The sequence below is a fragment of the Pseudopipra pipra genome, chromosome 4 (genome assembly GCF_036250125.1).
Source record: "Pseudopipra pipra isolate bDixPip1 chromosome 4, bDixPip1.hap1, whole genome shotgun sequence".
NCBI lineage: Eukaryota > Metazoa > Chordata > Aves > Passeriformes > Pipridae > Pseudopipra > Pseudopipra pipra.
The window spans coordinates 68430969-68454836 of NC_087552.1; the positions used below are offsets into that span (position 1 = coordinate 68430969).

The 23868-nt window shown below is 44.8% G+C and overlaps 1 long non-coding RNA gene across 1 annotated transcript; it reads right to left on the reverse strand.

Moving 5' to 3' along the window:
- Positions 1-19010: 19010 nt before the first annotated feature.
- LOC135413884 (uncharacterized) lies at positions 19011-22239 on the reverse strand. Its single transcript, XR_010430464.1, has 3 exons — positions 22154-22239; positions 21005-21046; positions 19011-19147 (listed from the first exon to the last, which is right to left on the reverse strand). It is a non-coding gene; the product is annotated as an uncharacterized LOC135413884 (long non-coding RNA).
- Between the last annotated feature and the right edge of the window lie 1629 nt (positions 22240-23868).

Sequence of the window (23868 nt, forward strand, 5' to 3'; positions counted from 1 at the left end):
TACTGAAATAACTCACCCCCATACAGCCAATTATTTCTTCAGTCACGACCCTCCAGATTTCACAATAGTGTCGAAATAATAATTGAATCTCAAGGATCTGAAAGAGCTTTGCAAAACCATGGACAAGATCCTGTCTCCCTTGTCAGAAGAGCCTCAGGTTCATATTGATGGAGCCTCTGAAGTTGCAGTGTCCTTGGGGACTGAAGTTACCTTCCCGTGGGAAGAATACATAAAAGTCAGTATCACCTCACAGGTGACAAGATTCTCCAGAAGTTATCCCTGGACCACCATCCTGAAGAAGCAATCCATTAGTTCTTAAACCCTACTAGTGTCATTGCCCTACAGTCATGTGGGATTCCCTGCCCCATATCACACACTTGCAGGCTGTGGCCCCAGGTCTTTTATGATGCCAGAGCAGAGGCAGGCACAGCTCAGCTCTCTTTACCATTTAATCCAATTTCCTGAACTCTAGTAGATCATTTGGAAATATGGCAAAGGGTGATCTTAGATTTTTGTTTTATGTTCTAGAGAAGGAAAACATCTGAAAAGGAAAATCTGGAGCAGCCTGGACCATTCCAATGACTGCAGGTCATGTATTTGTGGTGGTATTAGCTGTTCAGGGGGGTCAGTCTCCCTGCCTCAGGTAGGAGCTCTTTCCTCCCTGACATTATTTTGTGTGGCAATTGGAGAAGAGCAAGGAGACCCAGCTCCCCTTCCTGTGTGCCACGTCACATCACTTTGTATCCTGGAACATCCTGGTTTTGCCCAGTTGGCTTGAAACCCTGAGAAGTGCCAAACTGGGGAAAACAATCACAAAACAAAACTTTGGAACTGTTAGGCTGAATCCTGGTGAGCAAAGCAGGCAGTGTGGTGCTCTGGTGATGTACAGGGAAATCTGTAAATCCCTGCAGTGCAGGACTCTGATGTCACCTTGTGCTGTGTTGCCCCTTTGTGAACACTCCATTTCCAGTCCATTCTGGCCACTTGGCACTCACGTTGGATGTATGTCTTCTGTTGTCCATCTCTGTTCTAGCCACAGACATGTCTTTCCTGAAACAAACAAAAAAATTGAGACATTTGTGCCGTCATCTCCACAGGCATTAGTTAACCCCAAAGGCACGAACAGAAAAGTGCAAAGACCTGATCGAGGTAATTCCTATCTTTTTGTTTTTTCCCAGATCCCTCCCCTTTTGAGCTATGGTTCTTACATTTTCTATATGTTCAAACATCACTAGGAAACCTTTCAGCCCTCCTTTTCAGCTTCTGCCTAACCCATGAAACTAGTTAAGCATTGCTTCATCCCAGCCTTACTGGTGTCACCAGTGGTCTCGTTTGGGCTGGATGACTCTGGTGTCCTATTAAAGAAACTGTGAGGATCAGTGTCATACTCACACATCCTGTTTCCATGTGGCATGTTACAGACTATGCATAATGAATAGATCTACGTTTCCTCATGCTTATAGTTTCCTTGTCTGGTTTTCTTTTAACAAGCAACATACATTTATTGCTGTCCTCGCTCCCTTTGCATGCCACACACAAGGTCTTTCTGGCTCAGCTCTCACACAGACCAAAGCCAGCAATCATCTACAGCTGGAGGTACAGCTTTGGAGAGATATCTCACACTCATCTGGATAGAATACCCAACACTGAAGAATTGCTCTTCCCAGAAGGACACCAAAGTTTTCTGTATCAATCAACCTGCAGAAGTTTCACATCCTTCCAGAATAACTGCATGACGTTGAAATATCTGTGTGATCAACAGGTGAGCACCTCTCACAGGGTGTAAGCTTCTCTTCAGGCAGGGCTAAGCTTAAAGGCAGCTTTTGTCTTCTTTTTTTCCATTAAGAACATGGTGTCCCACTGCTGCTGTGTTATAACTGCAGAAGGCTCAGCTCTGTCAGTCCCTGTTGTGAGACCAGGGTGGGCGACCCAGCAGAAGTTGACAAACAAGAGAGTCAGGAAGATGTACAAGTTGAAAGGTAAAGATGAGAAGAGAACAAAACGATTCAAAAAAAGAAGCACTTGAGATGACAAAAAAATCAATCCAGTGCCCGGAGGGGAAAAAAGTAATAAGACTTAAAGACAGAAAATTTGGCACAAGGGCAAACGCAAAATTATCACATTCCCAAAAACAGATCCAGTCACAATGCCAGATGCAACACAGAAATAGTTCAGATCCAGAACATAGCCTTCCAGTGCCTATCTATTTCTGGGATAATCAGTACCATGGGGGAAAGGGAAATAGAAACACTATAAAGTTTATCTAAGGGATGGAAACACACCCAGCATTTGATGTGAGAAAAGAAAATGTGCTATTATCTAGCATGTGAACTGCAGGAATGGCCACAGACCCTGGCTGGGATCAAGGTCTATTGGGCTGAACTGCCTGAGTGCACATGGAGAGGCTGAAGTGAAAATGCTCTCTCACCATCTGCTCTGACAGCTTCTCAACAGATCATTTAAAGACTGATGGTTTAGGGTTTACCTCAAACTCAGAAATTAATGAAAAGCCCCCTATAATGCATAAACCAAAATTCAGCGAACATTTTCATGTTTTTCCATCTTCCTCCAAAGTACATCACAGAAGATAAAAGGCTGCAGCCTCAGCTGGTATAAAAGTGTATCAGGCTCAGGTGAAACGTTCCCATTTGCTAACATTGGAGAATTAGGTTGCTAAAACTTGTTGATCTGCTCCAAAGATGTTGGAAGTTAGAAATAAAGTGTCTTGCTAGAGTTTTGGGCAAAGGCTGCAAGAGAGAAGAGTTTGCACTTCACATAAAAAAAATAACTGAGCCAGAGAGAGGGGGAAAGGACCGGAGAAAAATACAGACAGACCAAGATTTCAAGAGTGGTTGATGACTTTGCATGTGCCATTTCTACAAACCTCAGCCTAAAGAAGACTAGACTGTCCATGTGTGAATCAGTAAAGATTCATTGCTGGGATCAGCAGCAGGGAAGTTGATAACAAACCTGAGAATCAACACAGCTGGTACCAAATTCTGGCTCTGCTGGCTGGCATTAAGTAAAATTCACTGCCTCTGTTTTTCACATCCCAGTCCAAGTTGTCTTGACTCTACAGCATGACAACCTCTTTGAAGAAGGAATTGACTCCCATTCTGGATGGGACACCTCCTACCTAAATTTAGATACCCATAACATAGATGTAACTCCAGCTTCCCTTGCAGTTGAAGAATAGAAAGAGACTTTCTCAGGAGATCTGCTTTTGGTGACTGTTTAATGATATCCCACTCTCAACAGAAACTGTATTTTCTGTACTGTTTTCATTGCCTGCAGCTCTGATATAGGCACCCACACTGTAAACTTCAACTCTTGGCCACCTAAATCCCAGCCTGTATGTCTCTGTCTCTACTCCAAGGAGCCCAGATTCCACTCAGGACTCCAGCATATACATCAATAACACAAGTTATGTTAAATACATTTGAGCACACTGAGACACTGGGCTCACAGCCACCAGTTATTTAGGGACTCACCTCCTAACTTGTACCATAGCTAGGAAACCACTGGGAGTCAGGGACATAAATGCTTCTGTGGATCAAGATCCAAATTCCAGACTTACTGGAAGTGGAAGGGCAATGACCTTTACTCACCTTCCAAGGGCTTCGGCGGAGTTGTTGTGGTTTCATGCTCCCTCTAACATCCACTGCTGCTGATCTGCTGACCTCAGGGGTCCTGGGATGCAGCCCACACTTGGGGCAGGATGACAATTGGTCTGTTTCTTGTTCCCAAGAACCAGCCTATAATCAGAAACTGGCAAACCTCAGGAAGTTTGGTGTGCCATCCAAAAAGTTCACATGAAAACATTAGGGACAGGAACTGGGATCCAAATGTGCTGAGAGCAAACAGGGCTTCTTACCATGGAGGGGCAGAAAGTGCTGGTAACAATAGGCATTTTGTGGTGTTTCACTTTGAGCCCCAACTGGAGCCAAGGAGCACACACCATCTGCAGATATATTTTAGACTGCAATTAACCTTTTTTTTTCCTACATACCGGAGTGAAAAAAAAAAAAGGCTGGGAAAAGGCTCTGGATTGTCACTTGCATCTATTCAGATATAGCTAGCCAGTCACTAATGACAACCTACATTGAGACATGTCCAAAACACAAACCAGCCCTTTGATGGAGGTTTATACAAGTCTGAATAATAGGGGTTTGGTTTTTTTTTTTCCCTCTCCTCTTCTTTCTTTTCCCGTCAGTTCTTCAGGGTCCCCAGATCAGAACTAGGAGTGCCAAAATACGAGGGGAACTGCCCATCCTGCCAGGTTCCCTCAAAGCAATGAATACTGCTATTCTTTATGTCCCACAGCTTTCATCAAGGCCTCTGCTTGCTTTAATTCCTCACTGTCCAACAGGGGCTGTGAGCACAAGCACCTCCCTGGTGATCATGTCAGTCTGCCATGGGCGAACTTCTAACAGGTAACAACTAGTAAAGCTGGATTAAACATCAGCTTGCAGGGCACACAACCCTTCTTGTGCAGCTGACCTGACATCTTGGGGAAATTTAAGTCCTTCAGATCTGCTCTGAAGAGGGACCTGTGTGTCCAACGAGTTGCTGAAATATTTCTGTCTAGATATAGTAATCTAATTTAATTTGCCCTACTAACTTGTCTCTTCTTTTGACACCTATGCTACCACATCTCAAACTCCCAGCACGTAGAGACTTTTATTTTGGACCTTGAAAGCTGTTGAGGCACTGCAGGTTGGGACACTCTGCTGTATGCAGGCATGGTTTCTTGTCTCTGCTGCCAGATCTTCAGTCCAGTGAGAGAGACACCAGCACGTGTCTAGAAATATTCAAGGATTTCTTGTTTTGCTTTTCATAGTTGCACTCACATTTTGATGCAGGTACAATTCAGAGAAACACAGAATTACCACATTTTATGAGAGGGCCCTGGATGTGAGGGGAGCACCAAAGTTGTGCTCCTGATGATGGATCCAAAAGTCCCCCCGCCCCGAAGTCAGAGGAAGCCAAAAGCTTCCCCTCCATGGGCCTCTAGAGAATAAGGATCACCTTCAAATTCCACCTGAATTTGGAGGTGAAAACCAGAAGCCCAGCAGAGGGGAACTGCCAGATCAGCCATGGACTGTTCTGGTAGGATCACCTCAGAATTTCCACCATTCTGTAATTGTGTAAGGGAGCACAGAAACAGCAGACACTCTGACTGGCCTGATAAGATTAAGTAAATCTTTAAACACCATTTCAAGAAAGACGCCAAAATGCTAATGTAAGTTTGTCTTCTCCTTGTACCCTCTTCCTGAGTACGAGTAGGAAAAGCAAAACAGAAAGCCTCTGCTATTTCTGGATATTTCTGTTTTAAACCTTTCCACTACACTAGCTAGGAAATGCTGCAAAGCTGCACTAGCTACTCAGAGCTAATTGAGCCACTGAGTGCAGGACAGTTCATTGAACCAGACTGAGCCAAGCAACCAATTACATTCTGCATGACCTACTGAAGAGTCTTTTCATCTCTATCATTTTAATTCCACTCTTCCTTTTAATTAAACAGTTTATTTTCCAGGATAAAGAGGAAATCCAAAATGCCATTAGTTGGGAATTTTCAAGTAATTATTGTCTTGCAAAATCTATCCCTGGACCCTCAAGGATTTGTAATAGCTCAATACTAACTAATGAATGTTTGTAGACCCATTTGTAGAACAAATGTAGATTTGTAGGAAGGTCCTATGGAACTGAAGGAATGCTACATCTATGCCAGATTATTTTAAATCAGTAATAAGTGGGCTTCAGCAGGATCAGGATTAATCCTGCCGGGTTTTTTCCTAAAAGTAGGGAGTTTTTCTCCTCCAGTTTTCCATGGCTGTCAATATCTCATCAAAGATATCATGTTATCTCAGCAGTTAAAATGGTATTTGGGTAGCTACAATTAACAAGAATAACACAAATAATTCTGATAGACATCAAATTACTCACAGACTCATAAAAACAACTTTGCGTCAGCCAGGTTAAGACTCAGAAATGTTGTCCATCCAGCAGACATTCATTGATTCTGATAAACGTGAAAAATGTGCCTTCTCATCCCATCATGATCTGGGTAAGGGCCATAAGCTCAGACAAGAAGAGCTTTGGCATAAAAACACACAGGAGTCCTGACAATTCAATGAGAGGATTTCCCTTCCATTCTCTATTGCTTCTATGTCTGTTGCTTTTTCTCCTCACTTATATTTAGCACGCTTAAAAGAACTGCAGAATAAGCTTTATTTATATCCACAAAATAAACCCAGAGGCTGTCAAAGAGCTGATGAAGAAAACTGTGCAAGGGTGCAAAGGCAGCAGATCTCCTTGAACACTGTGAAACAAAATCAAGACCCAATAAGTTTTTTGGGAACAAGTGATGCATGGCATGAATGAACTCCAAAGAAAGAGTACAGTGGAACATCTATGTATTAGTTTATTACAATTAAGATGGTGAAACAGCAGAACAGATTGCCCCAGAAGCAGATGATGCCCCATCCCTGAAAATATTCAAGGTCAGGTTGGATGAGGCTCTGAGCAATATGACATAGTTGAAGGTGCCTCTGCTCATTGCAAGGGAATTGGACCAGATGACCTTTAATGGTCCCTACTACCCCAAAGCGTTCCATGATTCTATGCAGACAAGATCTAAATCTGTTCCCACAGAGCTCCATGGCAGATCACACAGCTAACACTGTCAGTGCTTCACTGCCTTTCTATTATTCCCAGCATCTAAATGGCTTTTCTCCTGTAATTTATGTTCATTGCTTCCTGTCTTAGCTTCATATGTAGGAAATGTATAATTAAGAAACCAAAACTTGAGGTCTTCATAGTTCTGAATTCTGGAGTGTCAGCCAGCCTAGATCTGATTTTTTGGGGTTTTTTGTTAGCCACAAGTCAAGCTAAACATGGGATCTAAATGTCTCTACTTGCCCTCAAGGGAATGCAGATCTGGGATCTCAGACTAGGAGCAAGCAGTCAAGCAACAGGGCAAACCTCACTTCTCTTTATTCTCACAGGAACCACTGTGGAAACTTAATTGCACCTTTGATTTTATATTGCCTAAGAGAAGAAGAAATATGGACTGGCTCAGCAGTAAATGGCTTCGGAGGAATATTGCTGGACTATGGAGCAAAGTCATGAGAAAGTATAACTCAGGACTCGAAGCGAGGGATTGCTCACAGGAGGGAGGAAAGGTGGGCAGAAGAGGAGATGAAGACTCCTCTGTGGTGCCTGGGACTTTTCCCAACTCAGCCAGAACACCCATTTGGCAAATATTTCAGGGCCTCAGAAAATGCTGGATGATATTTGCTTAGCCCTCCAGAAACAGAGCTGAAGCAAGGGGTGGGGAAGAGAGGTTGCTGCTCTATTCACCTTTGCCTCTTGTAGTTACCTGGCAGAGTTCTGGCCTGACCCTTCTTAGTCTGTTCTGTGATTTGGATAATGCTCCTTGGATAATGACAACAAATGACATTTTTAAAATATTCCTTATTTTATCTTCTTTCAAAGGTCTCTTACAGAAATCTACCTTTTTGCTGCTTCACTGGTTTAACTTCCTGGTGAACTCTGAGTCCCCAAATTATGAAATTGTAGACAATACAAGAGGAAGGTTATGAACCAGTGGTATTTTGGCTGCTCCAGCAGACATGCTTTTGGACCAGCAGCTAATCCTCTTGATAATTTCTCACCACTTCATCTACTGGTGAGAGCAGAGTGTCTGTCTGATCCTTGTAGCAGGATCTCTCAGGCTGTGCACTTCAGAGAGCTTGTAAAAACACAGGGGTTTAACATTCTTAAATCTCCCCCAGATGAAAAGAGAGCGAGAGAGAGACATCCATGTCACCACCAAGCCCATCTATTTTGACTGAGACGAGAGCAGTGGCTGTGATGCTTGAGTGCTCATCAGTGCCTGTCCGAGGAGGGTTAGTAACGATTTCTAACTCATGTAAAAACATTATTCATCTGTTTTGGTGATTGAAGCCCAGCACAGGGGTCAAGGAGAAGGTTTACTTTGCTTGTGCAATCCAAATCTCTCAACTTTCCCCTTACTATATTTCATCCTCCAAGCTGGAGATGCTCCTTCAGGAATGTGATTAGACTTGAAATGGGGACAATGGCCCCAGGGCTGTAAGGCTGAGGCTGAGTTGGTCAGACAGGGTGGGCTCACTCAGCTCTTGAGTTGAAGTCTGCAACATGGAGCATCATTCAATGAGCCCAGGCAGAGCACAAGTGCCAGATTGATTTCAGTGCACATCCAGGCTGGGAGAAGTGAATCAGGAGGGTTTGGAAAGGAGTAAATTGATAGAAGTAAAGATAGAATCATCTCTCCACCTCTGTTTACAAATGTTGCCACTGCAGTTGATTAATCAGGTACCAAAGTATCTCTCTGGTGTTTACTCATCCCTTGCCATCACCCTGGACTCAAGTTTATAAATTGCATCAGCCAGTTTTTCCCTCCAACTCCTTGCTGCTAATGTCAGCAAGATGTCACACCTTTCCACCAGGATCTCAGGTATCTCCTCTGGAAGAAGGGACAGGACTCTGGGCAGGCATCACTCACTAATTTATATTCCTCAGTTTCATTCTTGCTTTGACATTCCCACCCATGAAACTAGTTTGGACAGCATGCAGATGGGGTTTATTTCAGTGTCCCAGCAGCTGCCTCTCTATCCACCTGGCCAATGGTGATAGGCAATTTGGGGTGCTTATTACCCAGAGTTTCTGCCCCAGCTGAGAAGCTGCTATGATGACGGGACAGTATGAGCATGGCCCTTCATGAACACTGTCTGGAAGATGTGATGTTCCCTTCAGCCTCTGAAATAGGAAAGAAATTTTTGAGCTTCTCTACAGTGGTCTGCATACCAACCCCCTTCACTCCCAGGGCAGTAAAACAGAGCAATCTGCACCTTTCACCTCAGCCGTCTGCTTTTCATTTTCTCCTTTAATCGCAAGCAGATTTCAGCTATCAAGTGTGAAAGTTTAGCAGACCCAGAGACCCCTGCAGAGGAGGAGATCCAAGCTCAATGCGAAATTCATTTTGTGCCTGCTGATATACCTGATCCCTGTTTTGAAAAAGGGGATTTGCTGAATGTTTTATCCCCATAGAGAGAAAGAAAGAGGGAAGATTTACACTCTCAGGAAGGTAGTTAAGCAAATACCAGCAGTACTATAGACAGCCTACCCCTGCTTCAGGAACAAAACCCACCTTCTCTGTGATAAAAAGAAGCACAAACCACAAAGAAAAATGTGCGTGGTGACTGATTCACCCAGCTCAGTGCCAGCTGACCTCTGCTCATTCTCCTACGTGTTCTGCATTTGCACAGCTCCTTGCACTGTGGAAAAATAACAACTTCACTCCAGCTCCTACAGGATGAGTCCCAATGGCCTAAAGCCCACCAGCAGGAGAAGGTGAGGGAGAAACAGGGATGCATGCTAACTGCAGGGGCAGGTATGGTCCAGGTATGCATTCACATGGAGGTTTCTCACAGGGGGATCTGTGAAGGTGGGAAGTGTCTCCAGCTGGAGACACTTTAGTGTGCAACCTTTAAAAGGCAATGGGTGGCTTCTCAAAGCCAAATCTAACACAAGGAATAATGCAGAGCCCAGCAGGAACAGCTCCCCAGGTGGGATAGTCTCTCCTGGAGTTGTTTTCTTCACCCCATGGACTGCTCAGTCTGCCAGGTTGAAGTAGGGTGAGGTGTACGTGGAAGGACAGGTCTGCTCTGAATCATGCACCAGAGCACATCAGGGAAGCTAATGAAACCAGGGGAAAATTCCTCAGTGCCTGAGGGAGAGAGAAACAGATATATTAAATGCCTTTTTTTTTCAAAAGTTTCTTTCACAGCCATCACTGTCAGCTTTGCTTTCTCCACTCCTATTTATTTTAGTGAGTTTATACAGCTCCAATCACTGTTCAGCTGAGCTTGTCCATACACAGGGGAGGAAACCACATTGTCAGGGCCATGCATTTGAGCACAACCCTTTACACTCACACCCTGTGCCCGTGAGAGTGGGGGGAGCAGAGGGGCCATCCTCCTGGGAAAGGTTTGTGTGACACAAGACTTCGGGGACTCACCGTTCACCTCCCAACCATCTGGTTCCCCTGGGAAAATCTTGCAGACAGCAAAGCTGCTGCTACTACTTGTTTTGTCTCACCGTGCCTGGCAGCATCCTACACATTCACCTTTTGAAGTATGTTCCCAAGGCTGTGTTGGCCATATCAGTCATCCCCCACCCCTGAACTCTTTGAATTTGCTGGCGAGTTTTTCATGCTCAGCATACCAATATCTCACCACCTGCATCAAGCTAAAAAGCCACCTCTCCATTCATCTTATTCTTGTAATGTGTATGTTGTTCTGATGCTTAAACTATTTACTATTTTCATGTCTGACGAACACAGTGAAATTCAAATTGCAGCAGTCTCAAGAAAATCATGAAAACAAATCTCCAGTATCTGTGTGATTTCTAATCATCTCCTCTGCAATGTGTCCCTTCTCTGAACCATTAGTTAGCATTATCTCTCCAGAAGTCAATCAAGATTAGGGTCTGAGTTTTGCACAAAACAGCAACTAGTTCTTGGGCACTGAATAAAAAATATGGGAAAAAAAGTGAAGTGTCTTGAAAGGGATTTGGCACAGCCACTTTTCTCACTGGCTGGACCATGGCAGCAATGAGCTCAGGATGTGTGTGAAGGTGCTGTCAGAAGACACAAGACCAGTCACTGATCAGATCTGCCTTCCTGGCCCTACCACACCTAAGCTGGGGATGAAATCTCCCCATGCACATGGAATTTCAGAGCAGCTTAATTATTCTATGGAGAAGTTTTAATTATTTTGTGCTTACTCCAGCATTAAGGCACTTTCGTACCATAATATTGACAGCATGGCTACTGTGGGACTGTAGCACATGTTGTATTAAAATAACACCACACAGTGTATTTTAATGGAGATCAAGGGTGAAAAAAGTCTTAGCAGTTTGGTATGTCTGTGCCTCAAGTTATTTTGCCATGCAGTGAAATAATCCCACATGACTCAATATTTTTTGCTGCCTGACATTTCCTACACGTAAGTGCTCCCGAGAACAGAAAGGAGTTGAAACAGGCAGGTAGGTATAAGCTAATCCAAGGTGTAGACAAGAAGGATTATTCTAGGAAGCTGAAGTGGCAATGGGGAGGGGGGCTTTTATACTGAATTTGCTGTCCTGGCTAATAAAAGAGCTGAGGCTTCATGTCAGTTGTTGTCAAACTTGCACTGGCCCTGTGTGCTGTGCACTTCCCAAACCAGCACACAATGGCATTCATAGAAACTGTGCTGGTTTGCTCTTCTGCAGAGACAAGACAAATGGCTTGCCTGCAACTGAACAGCTTTGTTGCCTGCTGACACGATGGTCCTGAGGGGACACTGCTGCAACCACTTCAGGAAAACAGACTGCAGTTTGCTGGGGAGGGAGGATGCTGTTGAGATCTAGAGATCTGAACGGTAGGTATCATCATGAGCCACACGCTCCTGTGCTACCAGCAGAGGCCCTGGCTTGCAGCAGGTGTTGCCCCTCCAAAAGAGACTCTCTGGTTTGTCTTCCGGACTTGGACACATCACTTTCCCAGCTTTTCCCCTAAACAACTTGTCTTTGCAATGGTCAGTTTGTCAGCAGCAATAGACACCTGAGGAGTGGCTGATCCCTGCCAGTCTGCAGAGGAGGGCTCACAGGCAGCTGTGCCTTCTGGAGCCACCCTAGGTCCTGCAGAGGGACTACGCCCAAAATCACTTGCTCAGGTTACCACAATATTGACACACTAATCCCAAATTAGATACACAGGAAACACAGCAATTTTCAAGAGTATCTGTGTGTGTGGGTGGATTCAAAGTCACTTGTGAATGTCACCTCTCTGGACCTGTGCTGGTGTGGGGCCACAGCCTCACCAAACAGACAAAGAGCCTTAAGTTCGTGTCCTTCTGCGCCTCCCCATGCTCACCCTGTTGTAAATATTGTGCTTATACCTTGCAGCTATTATGAATTTGGGACTTTGTTCTTATGTGTAATATTTTCCTTTCAAAGGGCAAACATAATAAGCAGCTTTCTAGTGAGCTGGAAATGCTAGGGAATACTTTGTGCTCCAGTGTTGAGTGTGTTGGGTGTGTTGAGTGTGTTAGGTGTGTTGAGTGCCAACCATCCTAAATTGCTCCCTTGGCTCTGGGTTGGGAAACACTGGTACTGGATAGCTCTAATGCTGGAAGAGTGGCAAAAGCAGGGAAACCATGTGACATCAATCCACCTTGATACAACAGACACCCCCAGACTTCATAGGACAACCTGTGAATTCCAAACACGGCAAAGATGCAGAAGTTTAAGCAGGATATCGAGAGATGGAAATGCAATGCCAGAAACCTCACTCATGTGGCTGTTTAGTAAATACGTAATCAGCAGCTCAGAGCATCTTGTGTATGCAGCCAGAAACAGCCAAGATCCAGCTGTCAGATAGTCACACACTGCCAGTCGTGACATGGCCATGACATGCCTGTGTTATACACTTTGCTATTTGCTGTACAGAGTAACAGGAGTAATGATCTTGCTGCTGAGTTTCAGAGAGGTTGATGGCCCTTGGCTGATGGGAGAGGCATATTCTGGAGAAAACGGTCACATCACAACTTACAAATATTTGTTGACACCGAAGCAGAACAAAAATTAAAGTTTGGACCTCAAACTAGGAATCTCAGGAGGCAGACAGACTAAGCCTGCCAAAAATGCCAGTTGCTTGTAAAGCCCCAGTCTGGTGTTAAACTCCAGCTAAACAAGGTAGCAATAAATTTACCAGCCATTGTCACTGGAGCTGGGGATCAGGGAGGAGAAGGAAGAGGCCCACAGATGAGTGCCAGGGCTGGCAAGCACCTTGCTGGCCAAAGGCAGCCTTCCCCCTCAGACCTTACTGGATGTGAATTCTGCCTTGTGCAAGGATTGAAATCTGAATGTTTCCTGACGTCCCACGCTCCTATTAAAAATAAAACCCAAAGGTTTCCAACAAAGCAGCATATTTTATATACACCAGGAAGAAAATGAATTAAAAATGCATATCTTTGTTTCCTCCTGACAATATCACATTGATTCAAAGCAGTGAGCAAACCAGAGCAACAATCAGCACTCTGCAAAGAGTTGCCTATAGCCTCACAAGGAGGAGGTTTTGTTCCCCACCCTTGGATTTTGCTCACTAGTAATCTGGATTTCCACATGCATCTCCCTCCTCACCATGGGGAAATCTCAAGGCCTATTTGAGTGCAATGGCTCTTGAAGGGAGTAAGCTCTTTAAACCATCCCTGGCACTGTGGAAAAATCAGGAAACTTTAATTAGGGGAGCAAAAACAGAAAACCACCCACAAGGCATTTTTTTATTTACTTTCGCTAAGTGCAGAAATGAACTTCACAGGAATTTCGTCCCACAGGAATTTCCAATATTTTAGTATTTGTTTCCATTGAGACTGGGGACGAAATGTTGAAATATCAAAGCATTTCCATAGAATGAAGTGTTCTGGGAAGCAGTATTTTGTACGTCACTTTGACGTGTTTCAGACTTGAACTTGCACCTGGCCGAGCTGCTGAGCGGCCGCTGTGCGGGCGCCTCGTGGCACCAGGCTCCTTTATAGACCAGGCTCGGAACAACCAGGACTTCCCACCCAAAATACATCACCAAGTCCCACAACACCACACAGAAATGCAACAAGGCAGGAGGCAGTAGTTCACCACGGAATTCATCGTCCAGCCAATGGCTTGGGCTGCATGAGAGGAGGGGCCATCAGATCTCCATCCTGTGTGAGCCGAGTGTGCATAAATGCCGGACACAGCTGAGCCCAACTGTTCCATTCCAGTGTTGTTGGCTTTGTTTATTTTCTAGAATAAAAGATGGACAATTTTCAGCCAGCTGTAAGAGTGTATTGGTCTGTCAGCACTCCAGAGATATCCCCACCTCCCACTGCACAGCAGAACTGCACCCCTGTTGTCTTCTCCATGACGCAGATGGGCAGGAGAGAAGGGGTTTGTAGTGTCCAATGCTGGGGACACCTGTTCACACCAGCATGTCCTTGGCCTGGATCTTTTCTGGGGGTGGATAGGTCCATCTATTCCCTCCAACACCATCCTCAAGAGATCAAGCTCTCTCACTGAATCTTCTGTCCACCTTTTGTGGTCATTTGCCCCAGCCCTGCCCCAAGAGTTTTCCAGAGGAGATAAAGGTCAGGGAGCAGAGCAGCAAGTAGGGCCATTAGGAAGGAAGTCATCTTTGGAGGAAAGGGGAAAAAACCTTGTTCTCAACACAACTGTAACAAAAATTCCCAGCAGAACAAGGTCCCTTATGCCTTTTTTGTGTTGGCCACTCTCAGTATCAGGTTTCACATCACCTGTTAGAACAGGATGGCGGAACTGATTGTGAGTTTTAATTTTTCAAATGTGTCTGGCCCAAGAATTGCTATTGTACATTTTCCACTTTTGATAGCTTCTCATATATTGTTTTGTGCTCTCCAACCATTGCCTTTCTGGGAATTCAGGTGATGTGTGGCTTTTGAAGGCATTTCCTTTCCTAACTTCATTTTTCCAGACATTTTTGGTATCAAGAAAAATAAGTCCCACTCCACACACACACTTTTTCATTGAAACCTCAATTTCTCCTGGAGCAAGCATGGATCAGGAACTAGCCAGGACCACACACAGCTCTTCTAATATCCCAGCCTGATGAACAAGAAGGGAATGGAGGAGGCAACCAGCACACTGTACAGAAAGGAAGGAGATGAAATCCAGCCATTAATAGGAATAGACCATGAAGCCCTCGTTCAGATAAAAAATAATCTGTGGACATCAGTGGATGTTTTGATGGAGTAAGGACAGAGGGACATGATCTGGATCCTAGAACTGTACATGAGAGATCCCTCCTGGCATGAGCCACATTTTGGACAGGCTGGCATTCTCATTGCTTTCTCTCAGATCCCTTGCAGGTCTTTCCATGGGCCAAAGTCTTATGGGCAGCCAGGGCCAAAGGTGGGCTCCTCTGCCAGCTCAAGCCCAAGGCTGGTCCCAACCCCTTGCAGAACTCCTGGCGGGGCGGGGGGGCTGTCCCTGGGGTAGAAATCAGTAAGTGTTGCATTCCTGTGGGTTTCCTGGCAGGCTGAGCAATCACTTCCTGCTGAGTTAGGGTCACAACCATTCATTTAGAGTGGACTCACCTTGTGATGTACCAGAAGCCTTGATTTCCATCAGAACTCATAAGTCACTACATCACAGGCTGGGAGGATGCATGTCAACAAGGGCTGGAAACAATGCCTTGGACAGAGCTGTTGCAGAAGGGAATTTTTTTGTGGGCTTTTGTGCTAAAAGCAGATCTTCACCCGGCAAAAGTTGTTGCCAGCAAATGCAGTTCCTTGGTGAATCCCACAGCCCTCCAAGCATCTCTTGCAGTAATCCTATTTACTTTGAGACAAGTCTTGCTCTTCCCAGTATTTTCAGGGTGTAGGGAGGTTTTTGATACACAGTCTTCATGGGCACAAATATTCCGTGCTTTTTACGGGCTTAATGAACAAAGAGGGTTTGTTATGTGTTCCACAGATCATTTCTACCAAGTTATGACACATTCTCAGGTCCAAACAGTTGAAGATTTTATTTATTTAAAGACTGGGTATTTATTTAAAGACTGGGGAAGATGTCTGTTGGAGCAAATATCAGTTGATATAAATTGAGAGGAGGCCTTTATCTCCCATACTGCTAAACTAGTTCAAACCAGATCAGACTTCCTTGGATACCATGGTGGCAAGCTCAAGCTGCTACAAGAACCGAGAGTGTTCATAAAAGCAGTCTCATTTGACCACATCTAAACCCTAGAAATACTGTAACCTGGCCAGAAGGCACCTGACTTATTGGTGGGGTAGGTTCAACTGGTCTCACTGCTGTGTTGTCTGCCATTCAGATGCCTGATCCCATGTCAGGCCAAGACTTCAACTCTTTTCCCTTGTCTCAGTGCCAAGAACACTCAGTCCCCTGTGCTGAAAAAGGCTGAAGCACGTGCCTTTTTTTCCAGCCAAGCATCAAGGAAATCACGAATTCTCAACCTTTCAGTGACCTTTAAATAATACACAACTCATCTAAGTTAGGACAGATCTTACTATTCTGCATCTTCAAATCCATCCTACAGCTACCCAGTGGGAATTGATGGGGAGTCACTCCATGTGGGGAGTAATTTGCTGGTGACAGGGCAATAGAACTGACTACTTCCCGCTCCTGCAGTAGCACAAAAAAATGTATTTGCAGTATCAGGTTCTAGGTTTTGGGGTCAAAAAACCTCTTGTTTTGCTTGAGACACAGGGAGTGAGCAAAGGCATGAGGGTCAAACAATGCTTCTCAAAGTATGTGATTCCTTAGGAATGTAGGAACAAGAATTTCCAGATGCAAAGTGCTGTCACAAACTCCAATACAAAATGTCCAAACACACTTACAGGCAGGGACAACTGCAGTCTGAGCCACCCTGTCTGCTGACTGCTGGCCCCAGCTTTAAGTGATGGTCCCCTTTGGTACCCAATCATGCAGAGAAGGGTACCATGTCTGCTGACAAGTGAGGTAAAAGCACTCTTGTGATCTGCTCCCTATTTACACTTTCCCAGCATAATTTTACCTCTCACCTTTTTCACTCTTACCCTAACTAATTTGTTTTCTACACAGTTGTTTCCTACTTCTGCTCTTGGATCTTACCATAACCTCTCTTCCAGTGATGCTGAGTGCCTTATTTGATGCTGAGTGCTAAATGAGTTCTTTCCCTGGAGACCTACATGACACTAGAAAAAATATGTATTCATATTGTTTTGGGGGATTGCCACTTCTCATATGTGCTGGCTCCACCACCATAGGAAAGGTCAGCCTGGAACAAGAACACCTTGTTTGCAGAACACCTTGTTTGCTGGGAAGGAAGAAGAGGTAAAGGACTGGGGAGACCTCACAGAAATGCTGTCTGATGGTTAAAGGTGGCACCAATACCTCGCAGCAGCAACTTCCACGGGTAGCATTTGTAAGAAAAATCTGTTTCCAATGCATTCATCAGCTCTGAGTTCAGATCTGTTAAAGATGGCCGGAGTATTACAGCTGATCAGAACAGAACATTCTCCAACAACTTTAAAATTGGAGCCCTTTGACTCAAATATCTCTTTATCTGTTGCGTCTTCCTATATCATCTACAAAACTGCAAGTCAGTGCACAAGAGCATCTCCTCACAGGTGGGTTTGCTCTCTCTTCTTCTTCAATAATGAAAATAAAAAAATAAATTCCCAGCCCAGGCACAGAAGCACCAGAACTAATTTTCCGGCAGATGTAAGAGACCGTCAACTAATGTAGGAAATTAAATGTTTAAGGAAATTATAGAACGAAAATATAAACTCTTGAATGGGAGCCAAGAAATACAAATTCCATCATTTATCAAAAAAACTCCAAAATGAGCCTGAAACAGTGTGGGGACAGCTGAATGAAAGGCTATATTCAGGCAGCAGCACTGTTTAGCTTACTTTTTGGACCTTTTCCCTTTATTGATGCTGTTGGGAGGCTCTCGTTCCAAAACCTCTAATGCTGTGTTCTAGGATGAGTTACTAAAAGCAGCCATTCTTCCACATATGAAAACATTCAATTATTTGCATGTTCGGTGTCTTTAATGCCTCTTTTGTGCCTCTGTTTTTTGTGGGGGGAGGCAGATGAGGGATCTTGGATTTCAGCAGTATTCTGATATAAATTTCCTCTAAGAGAGGGAAGGCAAAGAAGAAAAAGTCTCTACAAGCCTGAAATGGAGTTGAGGCGGGCTGGCTTTCTTGATTTACTTGAAGGATCTGATGAAGGTGTTTATTCAGGACTTGTGGAGTGCTGCCAGCCCTTAAGTAAAGACTCAGCTCTGAAGTTTCAGCATTACCTAGCATTCCTTGAGCCATGTGACACAAAACACCCGATCTGAACCGTCCCAAACTGTTGTTGTAGTGCTACTAACATCAGCACTGTGCACAGGACAGATAAAGGGCTCAGGAAGCTGCTCCATAAGCATCTCCACACAGAAAGGGGTGACGGTATGCAGTGCTAGGCATGTATTTTGGGACAGAAAACTTCCTGGCAGCTCACAGCAGACAAGTGTAAGCTTCTATGTGGTCATCTTGGCCCTTTTTTGCATGGGCTAGAAGGTTACAGGAAAGCTGGAGGCACCTGGCCAGCCACAGACATGTTACCAACATTAGGAAATACTTTAAATTCCGTCCAACTGACCTGTGAAACTCGCTGCTACAGGCCATTACCAAGATTCTGGGAATAAGCAGATCATGGCTTGCTTCTTAGCACACTGGATGATGTTGAAAGAGTCTGTTTATTGGAGAGATCCTACACTTGCAGGCTAAATCTTGGTTAAAACTGCTGCTGAAATTTGCTGTGCAAAGGGCTAAAAGCCCACAAATGGCCAGTGACCACAGCTCAGTGGAGAAATGGTAATTCATTAGCCGTGATAATTCAATCCCTTATGATTTCTTCCCATACCCAACAAATCTAGCAGGAATCTAAAAGAGAATTGCTTGCACTTATGGCTGACAAGATTAGCTAGTCATAAGAGCCAGTATTAAACAAACAAAAAATAAGAGGTTTGGAAGAAATAAAAATCCTCAGGGTATAAACCAGTGAACAGGGATTAGGAAGATATTTCTCTGAAGTTCAGTTATTCCTAATCTCTTGTGGCATGCCACATCTCCTGCCAGAGCCTCCAGCCCTTGCCTAAGAAGTACTGGCCTGGGCAAAGCACTATCCTGCTTCACTGTAGGCAGGCACGGGTGTGCAGAGGACAGACAAAGCAGCTTTGTTCAGCCTTGTACCGGTGAATCCCGCAGTGGTCCACGATCACCCGATGCAGTCCCTCTGCATCCCGTTTTTCACTGACCAACATTTGGCACCGGAGTTCGAGATTTACCCACCAAGGTGCTCCCACAGCTCTGAGCCGCCCTGGTCTTCTCAGTCCCTCTGACTTGCTCGTTTTGCATTGCTTTTATTGGAGCTTTTATTATCGACAAATAACGATCCCAGATTTGCTTTCCTGGGCCAACAGCACCATCTACAGCTTCCTCCGACAAGTGCAGTCCCCTTCTGCCTGCGGGAACGCGCCTCCTCCTTCCATCGACATCTGTGAAAAACAAGAGACAAGAATAATGTACAGGTGTTAGGGTGGAAAAGAGAAGGTGGCAGACTGAACAGCACATCTGGGGCTACAAAAGCTAATATACAGTCATATACAGCTGGTGTATTGTACTAAAACAGGAAGGTAGGCTTTTTACGGCAGGAGGAAAAAGGCGTGTGATTTGTAGCTGTGTTCTCATTCTCAGGTAGCAATGTGTGTGTTTGGAGAAAAAAGCTCTTCAGAGGTGTATGATCCTTGTATACTGTTTCCATGACGTAAAACACAGGAAACAACTTGGGCAGAGTTATAAAAGCAGTTGGTGACAGACCCAGGACCACAGCCTGTGGCCACTGCTCGCAGTTTCCCAGCCAACAGCGGGGCCACTGCTGCTTTTCCAAAGGCAAATGAAGAGGGTCACTGCCTCCAATGCCCTAAAAACATCCACCCAGTTCAGATGAAGGGCCCATGGCCAGTCCCTCCATGCACCTTGACACGCAGTGGTGCTGTGCTTCCAAGGGCCACTTATAGGACCAACATACAACACGCAGCAGAAAATCATGGGAAATCACTCTAATGTGCCAGTGGAAGAGAGTGGGAGAAAACTCTCTGCAATAGGAAGGAATCTGTAAGAAAAAGCTCTGAGATAATGTTGGCAAGCAGATCATGCCCCATGCTCACAAAGAGCAAAAGTGAAAAAACACTAATTCCCTATTTCTTCTGCCTTGTGACTCATCACTTCAGACTCCCCAAGCTGGCCTTTAAAGGACTCAACAGGATACCTTACACATGAGTGTGGGATAGTGTGTGCTTTCCCCAAAATGATGTGGAAATGTCATATCCTCAAGAATGGGTTAGCCAGACAGTGAGGTTTGCACAGGAAAGGACAGCCCTACATGGCCCTGGTGCTACACACGCCCAGTGAGGAGGTCACAGCAGCTGTGCACATCTGCACCATGGTACACACAGAAACGTGGGAGGAGGAGCTGGATGTGCAAAAAACAAATGGAACAAAATGTTCTAATCTAGCCTGTCTGGTTTTGCAACAAATTTGTGCCTTGCTTTGCTGTTACAGGAGCCATGGACCAGTGAACCCAAGGGGACAGGCAGATTTGTTCCTTGTCTCCTCTTCCTCCCTCTCCTCCACAGAAAGCAGGACCTGCTGTACTGGTAGCAGCTGAGCCAGACTCCACCAGCGCTCATTAGACAAAGCTCCTGGCGAACAGATTCCACCTTGAGACTACTTCCATGCTGGTATCCTAGATGGAAAAAGACCCTGTCTAGGCTCCCACGGGTGTCCTTGGCCTCCCACAAGATGCTGGGGCAAAACAAAGCAACATGGCCCAGGAACTGCTTTCCCAATAGGTAGTGTGGGTGGAACCCTTTGCCACTCCTGAGGAATTGCTTTAAACACTTCAAGGAAAGCAGCTATATGCAGTAGGACACCACAGTTTCGAGTGCCCAGGAGCAGCAACAACCAGGTCCCAGAGCCACAGCTGCAAAAGTTCCTGTCAGGAGGGAGCAGAGATTTCCCAGGAGATGCTGAAGTGCCAGGACCACGTGTCTTTGATCTTGTTCACTGCCTCACTCTCTGAGTAACCAGGGACTGTATGGGAATAAATCAGCATATTAATAGGAATGCTAATTGCAGCTGAATCTTGGATGGACTAAAATATGCACATTCCTTTTAATTATGAATTCTACAGCCCAGTTTGAACCACACTTGGAACAGTTAATGAGAGCAACTATTATTTTAAAGAGCAACCATCCTTGCAATAGTTTTGATTCTTAGTTTAAAATACAAAGGCCTCTAACAGGACAGATCCACATCTCAGTATCACAGCATAACCAAACTACCTCACTTACAGTGTAGAGGCCACTCAGAGTAATTGAGGTCAGGATAGGGCCCTGTAATTGAAAGTGTGTCTTGTTAATAAGAGCCAAAAATACACTTCTGTTCCCATTTCTCCTGAGCTGAACAGCACTGCAGTGATAAGTAATTGGCATTTCAATGTCTGTGTACAGTGACCACATTCTTGAGTGAGGGCATACCTATGAAGTGTCTGTTACTACAAGCCCTACACACCAGCATACATATGTATTTTTGTATATGTATTTTTATATATTATGTATGTTATATATGGACTGCTTTGTTGCCAATCCTCCTTGTGCAAAGGAGTCAGGGTGTTACCTGTTTTCCCACTCCACTTCCCGTAGCCCAGAAGGGCTTCACAATGCGGTTTAAGCACCTTTAGCTCTTTTTTTTCTTTTTAGGCAGCTTAATGAAGGAAGTCTAAAAGAACTGAAACACTCCCTCACACCCACTGTGTTACACATGGTCCACAGCCTTGCCTTGCGTCTACCTCCACTCAAAACAGCATGAGTAAAGCAGTACCAAAGACCTCTCCCTCACGGGAGCCTGTCTCAGGAGGGAATGATCTACAGACACAGTTATGAAGGTTAATGTGCCTTGCAGAACTCTCTTGAGAGCAAGAGGAGAGGTGAGAAACCACGTTCTGGATCTTCCCTACCTCATTCCAAGGTCTGCTCATTTGTTACCTCAGAATGAGCTTCCCGCCCTGCAGTGTCCTGCAGCAGTGAGTTCCACAACTCACACCAGCACTTCTCACTCAGTCCACTACTTTGTCTGAATTATTCCCAGGTTTTGGTTATTTAGTGTAGTCCAAGTGTCCAGTCTGCCTTCTCTTGTCAGAGAAAACAAACGGGCGTAAATGCCTCTCTTTGGTGCTCTCACACCAGAAGAATTTCACATTCAAAACCTCATGATACATGCCTCCAGACAGTAGCTTTTCCCTCCCCTTTATTTTATATATAGCTACAGTTGCCATTCTCCAGGGTGAGGGTGCACCCCACTAGAGACCAGTCAAGCCACCTGAATCTCATCTATCAATGCATAATATCCGAGTCTGCATTGGCTGAGTATTCCTTGAGCTTGAGATATTTCCAGTGACAGAGAAACTGTGACAGACCTTGCAAATAATTTTAATTACTCACACTGTTTCCTATTTTCCTACTGTCTTCCCATTAAATCTTCTGTAAGTCTCTTGGGTCAAGGTTGGACTTGATGATCTCAGAGGTCCCTTCCAACCCAGCTGATTCTGTGATTCTATGATTCTATGATTCTATGATTCTATGGTTCTATGATTCTATGATTCTATCATCTTCAGCCTTTGGCTGCCTGAGGTCTTAGTCCCAAGACCAGATGCTGATCTCAATGGCACAAGAGCAGCATCCAAAGCTACTATCTCCAATCTCTCCAGAATGCCAATGGCAAGAGGCTGCTCAAAAATCCCTCCTTCCCCCACCCACACATGGTTCTGTGTTTGTCCCAGACACTTCACACCTTTACCCATCCCAGAACATTTGCCTGACAAGTAAGACAGTTGGCCAGTTTCCCCATTATAGCCTGTTCTCATTTCTTTATGGGGCTCTGGCAAACCCCAGAGCTCTAACAGCATCTTAATTCGGGATATTGCTCTACTCCTAACAGAAAGTCTCAGAAACTAAGCCCAGGCATGCAAATACTTCCTTCTATACTGAATTTAATTTATGGTGTGTTGTCATATAAAGAGCTGTTAAATGGAGTGCTAATCTTCTTCTTTAAGGGGGAGCTGTAATAACACAGGGGTATGAACAGGCTGATGCACTTGAACCAGCTAAGTCACATCTCTGCAGGCCTTCTGCCCCGTAGAGTCAGGGTGGGAAGTTATAGCACTGCAGATGTCAGCGTATGAAATACATATTTTCTGATACTTTAGCTATGCATACACAGGAAAACTTGCTATTCACTAGTGTGTTATGCAGGTATGTGCAGAGTCTGGCTTTGTTTTTTTGGCAGAAATTTTGTGGCTGGTTGAAACATCCAGGTGGGAGAGTTCCTAAAGAGCCTGGGACAGTGGTGCGCAGCGACACTGGTGCAGGTACATGGTGTGCAGCCCTATGGGGACATAAGAAGGAAAAGGCCAGAGGATATGAGGAGTGCTGGGATGGCTCTGGATTTCCCATCACCAGCTCCTCCAAGAACTCTTTGCGGGGATATTTCAGATGATTATGAGAGTCAGCCTTGCCTTGGAGCATGGGATTGCAAAAACCAGCTTTGAGTTCCCCCTCATCCCATCCTAAAAAAGGATGCTGAGCAGGTTGAGTTACCCCCCAGAAATGTCTTTTTCTTCCCAGTGCCCAGGCAAAAGGTAAGACCACTGCTATAAAAGGGAGTGGCAAGGTGGGTAAACACACCAGCTTTTCACTCTTGCATGTTTATGTTCAGTTCACAGCCATGCACTGATTCCAGTTCTCCCTAGTTTAATGTACCCTTGGTGTAGGGCTCTGTTTCTCAAGCTGCAACCCTTGCAGTCAAGTACACAGGTGAGATTCTCAGCTCCTGACAAACAGCACAAGCTTCAAGATATCAGAGTAGGGCAGAAAAACTCAAAAAAAATGCACAGTGAGAACCAAATTGATTATTTCTTTAGACTCTGGGAGTTTTTAGATGTATCTGGAAACTTTCTGAACCACAATATGAGTTTAAACAAATGGAAAATCTCTGCTGTAACAAATCACACCAGTGTGCCCAGTAGTCTCTTTGGGGAGAGGGTGAGACAGGGATCAAGACATGCAAGGCAGATGCTGGTTGCAGCAATGGGAAATGCATGCATGCAAGGAGGGCACTTTTTCCATAGATTGCAGTTTGAAATATCGATGGGTTGGCA